We start from the raw sequence: 11,262 nt of genomic DNA, 5'->3' as shown, positions 1-11,262 counted from the left end.
CCCCCAACACTTGTCGGGGCCTCTGAAACCCCTTTCGGACACGCTGGTCGTCACTCGGTACCCCCGGAACAATTCCGGACTCCAATACCCTTCGTCCAATATATCGATCTTCACCTCCGGACCATTCCAGAGTTCCACGTCACGTCCGGGATCTCATCCGGGACTCCGAACAACCTTCGGTACCGCATACTATTTCCCATAACAACTCTAGCGTCACCGAACCTTAAGTGTGTAGACCCTACGGGTTCGGGAACCATGCAGACATGACCGAGACGTTCTCCGGCCAATAACCAACAGCGGGATCTGGATACCCATGTTGGCTCCCACATGTTCCACGATGATCTCATCGGATGAACCACGATGTCGGGGATTCAATCAATCCCGTATTCAATTCCCTTTGTCTATCGGTATGTTACTTGCCCGAGATTCGATCATCGATATCCCCATACCTCGTTCAATCTCATTACCAGCAAGTCTCTTTACTCGTTCCGTAACGCATGATCCCGTGGCTAACTCATTAGTCACACTGAGCTCATTATGATGATGCATTACCGAGTGCGCCCAGAGATACCTCTCCGTCACACAGATTGACAAATCCCAGCCTCGATTCGTGCCAACCCAACTGACACTTTCGGAGATACCTGTAGTGCACCTTTCTAGTCACCCAGCTACGTTGTGACGTTTGATACACCCAAAGCATTCCTACGGTATCCGGGAGTTGCACAATATCATGGCCTAAGGAAATGATACTTGACATTAGAAAAGCTCTAGCAAACGAACTACACGATCTTGTGCTATGCTTAGGATTGGGTCTTGTCCATCACATCATTCTCCTAATGATGTGATCCCGTTATCAATGACATCCAATGTCCATGGCCAGGAAACCGCGACCATCTATTGATCAACGAGCTAGTCAACTAGAGGCTTACTAGGGACATGTTGTGGTCTATGTATTCACACATGTTTTACAGTTTCCGGTCAATACAATTATAGCATGAACAATAGACAATTATCATGAACAAGGAAATATAATAATAACCATTCTATTATTGCCTCTAGGGCATATTTCCAATAGTCTCCCACTTGCACTAGAGTCAATAATCTAGTTCACATCGCCATGTGACTAACACCCAAAGAGTTTCTAGAATCTAGTTCACATCACCATGTGATTAAGACTCAATGAGTTCTAGGGTTTGATCATGTTATGCTTGTGAGAGAGGTTTTAGTCAACGGGTCTGCAACATTCAGATCCGTATGTACTTCGCAAATCTCTATGTCATATCGTAGATGCTGCTTCCACGCTCCACTTGGAGCTATCCCAAATGGTTGCTCCACTATACGTATCCGGTTTGCTACTTAGAGTCACCCGGATAGGTGTTAAAGCTTGCATCAACGTAACCTTTTACGCCGAACTCTTTATCACCTCCAAAACCGAGAAACATTTCCTTATTCCTCTAAGGACAATTTTGACCGCTGTCTAATGAACCATTCCTGGATCACTTTTCTACCCCCTTGCCAGACTCGTGGCAAGGCACATCTCAGGTGTGGTACACAACATGGCATATCGAATAGAGCCTATGGCTAAGGCATGGGGGACGACCTTCGTCCTTTCTCTTTCTTCTGCCGTGGTCGAGCTTTAGGTCTTAACTTCACACCTTACAATCAGGCAAGAACTCCTTCTTTGACTGATCCATTTTGAACTCCTTCAAAAACATGTCAAGGTATGTGCTCTGTGAAAGTCTGTCAGGCGTCTTGATCTATCTCTATAGATCTTGATACCCAATATGTAAGCAGTTTTACATAGGTCTTCCTTTGAAAAACTCCATTCAAACAACCCTTTATGCTTTCTAGAAATTCTACATCATTTCTGATCAGCAATAATTCATCCATATATACTTACCAAAATGTTGTAGTGCTCCCCCTCACTTTCTTGCAAATACAAGTTTCTTGCAAACTTTGTATAAACCCAAATGCTTTGATCACCTCATCAAAGCGTATGTTCCAACTCCGAGATGCTTGCTCCAGTCCATAGAAGGATCGCTGGAGTTTGCATACCTTTTAGCATCCTCCGGATTGACAAAACCTTCTGGTTGTATCACATACAGCCTTTCCTCACGGAAACCATCAAGGAAACTTTGTTTTGACATCCATCTGCCTGATTTCATAAATCAAAATGCAGCAACTGCTAACATAATTCTAACAGACTTAGCATCGCTATGATTGAGAAAGTCTCATCACAGTCAACTCCTTGAACTTGTCGGAAACTTCTTTGAGACAAGTCGAGCTTCATAAATGGTGACATTACCATCAGCGTCTGTCTTCTTCTTAAAGATCCAATTATTCTCAGTGGCTTGCCGATCATCGGGCAAGTCCACCAAAGTCCATACTTTGATCTCATACATGGATCCCATCTCGGATTTCATGGCTTCCAGCCATTTGTTGGAATCCGAAGCCATTTGTTGGAATCCGGACCCACCATCGCTTCTCCATAGCTCATAGGTTCATTGTTGTCCAACAACATGACCTTTAAGACAGGGTTACCACTCAGAAGTTGTACACACCCTTGTCGACCTACGAGGTTCGATAGTAACTTGATCTGAAGCTCCATGATCATCATCATTAGCTTTCTCTTCAACTGAGGTAGGTGCCACAGAAACATATTTCTGTGCTGCGCTACTCTCTGGTTGAAGTAAAGGTTCAACAACCTCATCAAGTTCTATCTTCCTCCCACTCAATTCTTTCGAGAGAAACTCTTTCTCGAGAAAGGACCTGTTCCTAGCGACAAACACTTTGCCCTCAGATCTGAGATAGAAGGTATACCCAATCGTCTTGTTTGGGTATTCTATGAAGACACAATTTTTCGCTTTGGGTTCGAGCTTTTCTGCCCGAAGCCTATCGACATAAGCATCGTAGCCACAAACCTTAAGAAACAACAACTTAGGTTTCTTGCCAAACCATAGTTCATACGGTGTCATCTCCACGGACTTAGATGGTGCCCTATTTAAAGTGAATGTAACTGTCTCTAATGCACAACCCCAAAATGATAGCGGTAGATCGGTAAGAGACATCATAGATCGCACCATATCCAATTAGGTTCGATTACGATGTTTGGACACACCATTATGCTTTGGTGTTACAGGTGGCGTCAACTGTGAAACGATTCCACCTTGTCTTAAGTGATTGCCAAACTCATAACTCAGATACTCCCCTTGATCAGATCGTAGGAACTTGATCTTCTTGTTATGATGATTCTCAACTTCACTCTGAAATTGTTTGAACTTTTCAAACTTTCAGACTTATGCTTCATTAAGTAAATATACCCATATCTACTCAATTCATCAGTGAAGGTGAGAAAATAACGATATCCACTACGCGCATCAACACTCATCGGACCGCACACATCAGCATGTGTGATTTCCAACAAGTCACTTGCCCGTTCCATTGTTCCAGAAAACGGGGTTTTAGTCATCTTGCCTATGAGGCATGGTTTGCATGTGTCAGGTGATTCAAAATCAAGTGACTCAAAAGTCCATTAGCATGGAGGTTCTTCATGCACTTTACACCAATATGACCTAAGCGGCAGTGCCACAAGAAAGTGGTACTATCATTATCAACTCTACATCTTTTGGCATCAATGTTATGAACATGTGTATCGCTACGACCGAGATTCAATAAACCATTCACATTGGGTGCCTGACCATAGAAGGTATTATTCATGCAAACAGAATAACCATTATTCTCTGACTTAAATGAATAACTGTATTGCAATAAACATGATCTAATCATGTTCATGCTCAATGCAGACACCAATCAAACAACATTTATCTAGGTTCAACACTAATTCCGAAGGTAGAGGGAGCGCGCGTTGGTGATCATATCATCTTGGAAACACTTCCAACACATATCGTCACCTCGCCTTTAGCTAGTCTCCGTTTATTCTGTAGCTTTTGTTTTGAGTTACCAATATTAGCAACTGAACCGGTATCTAATACCCATGTGCTACTAGGAGTACTAGTAAGGTACACATCAATAACATATATATCAAATATACTTTTGTTGAAGTTTCCAGCCTTATCTACCAAGTATTTGAGGCAGTTCCGCTACCAGTGACCGTTCCCCTAATAGAAGCACTTCGTCTCGGGTTTGGGTTCTTGGGTTTCTTCATTGGAGCGGCAGCTGGCTTGCCATTCTTGAAGTTTCCCTTCTTGCCCTTGCCCTTCTCGAAACTAGTGGTCTTGTTAACCATCAACACTTGATGCTCGTTCTTGATTTCTACCTTCACGGCCTTAAGCACGACGAACAGCTCCGGGATCAACTTCCCTTGCATGTTATAGTTCATCACGAAGCTCTAGCAGCTTGGTGATAGTGACTGGAGAACTCTGTCAATCACTCTCTTATCTGGAAGATTAAATCCCACTTGATTCAAGTGATTGAAGCACCCAGACATTCTGAGCACATGCTCACTGGCTGAGCTATTCTCCTCCATCTTGTAGGCAAAGATCTTGTCAGAGGTCTTAAACCTCTCAACACGGGCATGAGCCTGAAATACCAATTTCAGCTCTTGGAACATCTCATATGTTCCATGGCGTTCGAAACGCTTTTGGAGCCCCGATTCTAAGCCGTAAAGCATGGTGCACTAAACTATCAGGTAGTCATCAGAACGTGTCTGCCAGATGTTCATAACATCCACAAACGACGCCAGAGGGGTTGGCACACCAAGCGGTGCATCAAGGACAGAAGCCTTAGACTACGGCCCTAGTCCGCACAATTGCTTACAATATCTTTCAACTTAGTCTTTCTCTAGGAACGTATTAAAACAGGGAGCTAAAGCGCGAGCTATTGATCTACAACATATTTTGCAAAAACAATTTAGACTAGGTTCGTGATAATTAAGTTCATCTAATCAAATTATTAATGAACTCCCACTTAGATAGACATCCCTCTATTCATCTAAGTGATACATGATCCGAATCGACTAGGCCGTGTCCGATCATCACGTGAGATGGACTAGTCATCAACGGTGAACATCTCCATCTTGATCGCATCTACTATACGACTCATGTTCGACCTTTTGGTCTCTTGTGTTCCGAGGCCATGTCTGTGCATGCTAGGCTCGTCAAGTCAACCTAAGTGTTTCACATGTGTAAATTTGGCTTACACCCATTGTATGCGAACGTTAGAATCTATCACACCCGATCATCACATGGTGCTTCGAAACAATGATCCTTCGCAACGGTGCACAGTTAGGGGGAACACTTCCTTGAAATTTTGTGAGGGATCATCTTATTTATGCTACCGTCGTTCTAAGCAAATAGATGCAAACATGATAAACATCAAATGCAATTCATAAAGTGACATGATATGGCCAATATCATCTTGCGCCTTTGATCTCCATCTTCGAGGCGCGGCATGATCACCATCGTCACCGGCATGACACCATGATCTCCATCATCGTGTCTTCATGAAGTTGTCTCGCCAACTATTACTTCTACTACTATGGCTAACGGTTAGCAATAAAGTAAAGTAATTACATGGCATTTACATTGACTCGCAGGTCATAAAATAAATTAAGACAACTCCTATGGCTCCTACCAGTTGTCATACTCATCGACATGCAAGTCGTGATTCCTATTACAAGAACATGATCAATCTCATACATCACATATATAATTCATCACATCCTTTTGGCCATATCACATCACATAGCATACCCTGCAAAAACAAGTTAGACGTCCTCTAATTGTTGTTGCATGTTTTACGTGGCTGCTATGGTTTTCTAGCAAGAACGTTTCTTACCTACGCAAAAGCCACAACGGTGATATGCCAATTGCTATTTACCCTTCATAAGGACCCTCTTCATCGAATCCGATCCGACTAAAGTGGGAGAGACAGACACCCGCTAGCCACCTTATGCATCAAGTGCATGTCAGTCGGTGGAACCTGTCTCACGTAAGTGTACGTGTAAGGTCGGTCTGGGCCGCTTCATCCCACAATGCCGCCGAATCAAGATAAGACTAGTAACGGTAAGCAAATTGAACAAATCATCGCCCACAACTACTTGTGTTCTACTCGTGCATAGAATCTACGCATAAACCTAGCTCATGATGCCACTGTTGGGGAACGTAGTAATAATTCAAAATTTTCCTACGTGTCACCAAGATCAATCTAGGAGATGCTAGCAACGAGAGAGAGGGAGTGCATCTTCATACCCTTGAAGATCACTAAGTGGAAGCGTTACAAGAACGCGGTTGATGGAGTCGTACTCGCGGCGATTCAAATCACGAAAGATCCGATCTAGCGCCGAACGGACGGCGCCTCCGCGTTCAACACACGTACAGCCCGGGGTCGTCTCCTCCTTCTTGATCCAGCAAGGGGAGAGGAGAAGTTGAGGGAGAACTCCAGCAGCACGACGGCATGGTGGCAATGGAGCTTGTGGTTCTCCGGTAGAGCTTCGCTAAGCACTACGGAGGAGGAGAAGTAGTTGGAGGAGGAGAGGGTTGCGCCAGGGAAGGGGTGCGGCTGCCCTCTCTCTCCCTCACTATATATAGGGGGGAGGAGGAGGCGCCCTAGGGTTTCCCTAGGGGAGGGGCGGCGGCCACAGGGGAAACCCTAGATGGGTTTGGGCGCCCCCACCCTAGGAAACTTGCCCCCCAAGCCGGGAGGGGTGGCTGGCCTAGGGGAGGCGCCCCCACCTCTCCACGTTACGTGAGATGGGGTGGGAGGGGCGCACAGCCCCTTAGTCAGCTGATGTTCCCCCTCCCCTTGGCCCATAAGGCCCCCCAATGCTTGCCCGGGCCTCCGAAACCCCTTTCGGACACGCTGGTCGTCACCCGGTACCCCCGGAACAATTCTGGACTCCAATACCCTTCGTCCAATATATCGATCTTCACCTCCGGACCATTCTGGAGTTCCTCATCACATCCGGGATCTCATCCGGGACTCCGAACAACCTTCGGTAACCACATACTATTGCCCATAACAACTCTAGCGTCACCGAACCTTAAGTGTGTAGACCCTACGGGTTCGGGAACCATGCAGACATGACCGAGACGTTCTCCAACCAATAACCAACAACGGGATCTGGATACCCATGTTGGCTCCCACATGTTCCACGATGATCTCATCGGATGAACCACGATGTTGGGGATTCAATCAATCCCATATTCAATTCCCTTTGTCTATCGGTATGTTACTTGCCCGAGATTCGATCGTCGGTATCCCCATACCTCGTTCAACCTCGTTACCGGCAAGTCTCTTTACTCGTTCCTTAACGCATGATCCCGTGGCTAACTCATTAGTCACACTGAGCTCATTATGATGATGCATTATTGAGTGGGCCCAGAGATACCTCTCCGTCACACGGATTGACAAATCCCAGTCTCGATTCGTGCCAACCCAACAAACACTTTCGGAGATACCTGTAGTGCACCTTTATAGTCACCCAGTTACGTTGTGGCGTTTGATACACCCAAAGCATTCCTACGGTATCCGGGAGTTGCACAATATCATGGCCTAAGGAAATGATACTTGACATTAGAAAAGCTCTAGCAAACGAACTACACGATCTTGTGCTATGCTTAGGATTGGGTCTTGTCCATCACATCATTCTCCTAATGATGTGATCCCGTTATCAATGACATCCAATGTCCATGGCCAGGAAACCGCGACCATCTATTGATCAACGAGCTAGTCAACTAGAGGCTTACTAGGGACATGTTGTGGTCTATGTATTCACACATGTATTACAGTTTCCGGTCAATACAATTATAGCATGAACAATAGACAATTATCATGAACAAGGAAATATAATAATAACCATTCTATTATTGCCTCTAGGGCATATTTCCAACAGCTGGAGCGCGCCAAGAAGGCAGCCAAGGGGAAGAAGGCGTCGAGCTCTCGGGTCGCGCCGCCGCCAGGTTGGATCCAGGGCAACTAGCTGCCGTCGACGGCCACGACAGAGGACCTCGACAGGCTCGCTGCCGACAGCCTGCTGGTACCAGGGTATTGGAGGTTGCCGGAGGAAGGGGAGGTCGAGCCTGCGCCGTGCCCCGGAGAGCAAGTCCTCCTCCTCACCCACGTGGAGAGAGGTTTCTAAATTTCTTCGGCGCTCAACTTCATCATCTTCCCCAAAATGCCATATCATATCGTGCTGCCTTCGTTTCCATGTGTGAAAATTTTCTTGGGTTGTCATCCCCACTGGGGGTTGTTCAAGCATATCTTCACATGTCGTTCTCAGTCACTCAAGAAAGCAGATCCGAGTGACGAGTGGACCCATGTGACCCAGTTGTGTGGTGGTCTAGGTATCCAGATGAGAGGCAGGAGTGCGTTCCCCTCAACGACCTTTCCCGAGTCCGTTAGAGGTTGGCAGTCGACCTGGTTTTACTGCAATGACATTCCATATTCTGGTTCATCGACTGTCCTTCCCCCTTTCACGTCTGCAAGGATCAACACTCCCCACTCGCTGACTGTGGCTAAGGAGGAGAAAGCTGAAGTGGGAGTCTTGGTAGAAGATGTAGTCGAGCTGATCCGAGGCGGAGTGACGGGTTTGGGTCTATTAGAGGTGTTCCTCAGTCGACGGATCCAGCCCTTGCAGGCACGAAACCATCCCATGTGGCGGTATACAGGCCCAGATGATTCCACTCGGACCCATCCAGAGGAGGCCGGGGACGAGACCGTGAAGCAATGGCTTAGCAGTATCACCGGGGCTCGCAACAATCCTGGTGGATCCAGGCGAGTCTTGCCCTTCGATGCTGAGCACCCACTAGGGTAGGTGAGACGTACTTTGTCGAGTGATTTCCCTTTTGTTTCCAACATCTGACTAAATTGATAAACCGACTGACTTTGATTTTCGTAACTCACAGGAATTCACAAAGATGCTTTCGCCCGTGCTGAATGGAGAACAACTCGTTGAAGGTGCTGAGAGTGAAGGCGGGAGTCGCGAGGGAAGTTACGCCGAAGACACTGAGAGCGGCAGTGACTATTCAGAAGAAAGTGAGGAGGCCGAGTCTTCTCCGTCGGCGGAGCACACACTGAACGTCGAACCAAGATGAACCAGGATCTGACTACAGGCCAGAGCAAGGCAGTGGCGTCGAGTGTCAGGAACCCAAAGCGCACTCAGACAGCGACACCAGATCTGACTGGGAAGACTGCACAACAACTTAAGGTCGTCCCGCCGAAACCTCGGAAGGCTCTGCCCAGAATAAAGGTCACCGTGCTTATCGCTTCGACGTGAGTGTTATTTCTTTCTTTTTTACTATTGTAGATCTTCGTACTTTTGCTAACTGAGTGAGAATTGTGTGCCAGAGCTGCTACTTCTGCAATGTCGCCCATGCAGATTGATAAGGATCATGTGAAGGTGGATACTGCGGACGCGACCACTTCCCGGCAAGGTATGATCGGTTTTCACTCTGCTCTATTCCAACGGTCGATTGAAGGATCGATTGAATTGTTGTTATAGAGTGACTGTAGAGACAATGGACATCATCCATGTTGCGGACGATGATGAAGACGAACTTCAGAAGGATACATGAGGGGAGGGTATGACCTCGACCGTCTCCCACAGCTTCACTCAAAGAGTGCCGTCAAGCCAAACACCCCGTGCGCCGCCTGCAACTGTGTCTCGAGAAAAAGGTGGTTCATCTCGAGCTGGTGCTAACTCTGCTGTCCCTCTATCGACTCTTTACCTTTGGTACCGACTCCTCTGACTTCGGGGCTGATTGGTCAACCTCAAGTGCTAGTTCCTCCGGCTTCGAGGCCGACCGATTTGTCTCAAGGGCTGATTCCTCCGGCTGCGTCACCGACTCCTCCGCCCAGCATATTCACTTCGCATCATGTCCCGGAAGACCAAACTGGGGCCAGCAAAGAGGCCATGATTCAAGCCACTCTGATGATGCAGCGTCTGAAGGGGGAGTATGAGGCTAGCAAGCCGGCTTATGATGCCAGTACGGCTCTTCAGGTGAATGTCCGAGTAAGTGCGATTGTAAGTTGATTTCTGACTGGGTCATTTCATGTCCATCTTAACTCTATACACCCACTGGGTGTTTTTGACTTATGATGTCAGTACACAATTGCTCGTAGACCTTCACTTGGACCGGTTGGGCCGTCTCGAGTGAAAATTTATTTAGTGGGGGCACGTTGATTGCACCCACTAGGTGTAGTCCCCGAGGCCGCCGTCAAATGTTTGAATCGGCAGGGGTCTTAGAACACGTTTGCTTGTAGTTCTCCACTCGAACCGGTCAGGCCGTGCCGAGTGGAAGTTGATCTAGTGGGGGCACGCTGAGTGCACCCACTGGGTGTAGTCCCCGAGGCTGTCGTCAAATGTTTGAATCGGCAGGGGTCTTAGAACACGTTTGCTTGTAGTTCTCCACTCGAACCGGTCAGGCCGTGCCGAGTGGAAGTTGATCCAGTGGGGGCACGCTGAGTGCACCCACTGGGTGTAGTCCCCAAGACCGCTGTTGAATGTTTGATTTGGCGGGGGTCTGAAAGAATTATTCGGTATCAACTGGATTTGTACCTCTCCACTCGAAAGTAGAGAAATATTTGAGAATATTTTCTCGTCGTCGACTGAATTGTTTCTTTGTTTATCTCAGAAAACCTGCGAGCTCAGGACCCAGTATGTTGTCCTGGAGAAGGAGACAGTCCAGCTCCGACTGGATCTGGAACTGGAGAAAAGTAACTTGGCTCGTGCTCAGACGGAGGTGACGACCATGGGAGGTAAGTCTTGTCAACTGTGTGCACCGTCATCCTTTCTTTCCGTCCTTTAAGCCAAGTAGTTTCACTCAAACAGATGTGCATAGTGAGAACCGTCAACTTCAAGCGCGACTCAGGAATGTTGTTTCTTTAGACACCATGAAGTAGGCTCTGGAAGATAAGGATAAAGCACTCGCGGGGGCGCGGAAGATGGCTAGGGAGAAGGCCGAGGCCACTGAGGCAAAGCTAGCCTCAGTTGGCAAGTTGGAGGAGGATAATGCATCTTTGAAGGTTGCCGTTGAAGAGGCAAAGAAGGAGGCCGCCGAGCTTAAGAAGGAGCAAGCCGAGTGGGCCAAGAAGGTTGAGGATCAGGCGAGTGCCTTTGAATTGGAGAAGACAGCTCTGAACGACAAGGTTGACCAGCTCACCCAGAGGAGGGATGCGCTGGAGAAGTATTTGGGAGGCTTTGCAAAAAAGATGTACGCCACGCTTGAAGGTACTTCACTTCGCCCGAGTGAATTTCTGTAAATCTCGAAAGCAATGCCATAACTAACCCTTTCCTTCCTCCTC

Source organism: Aegilops tauschii, chromosome 6 (genome assembly GCF_002575655.3).
Source record: "Aegilops tauschii subsp. strangulata cultivar AL8/78 chromosome 6, Aet v6.0, whole genome shotgun sequence".
Lineage (NCBI taxonomy): Eukaryota > Viridiplantae > Streptophyta > Magnoliopsida > Poales > Poaceae > Aegilops > Aegilops tauschii.
The sequence above is the reverse complement of the archived record's forward strand: the minus strand, read 5'-3'. Positions refer to the sequence as shown.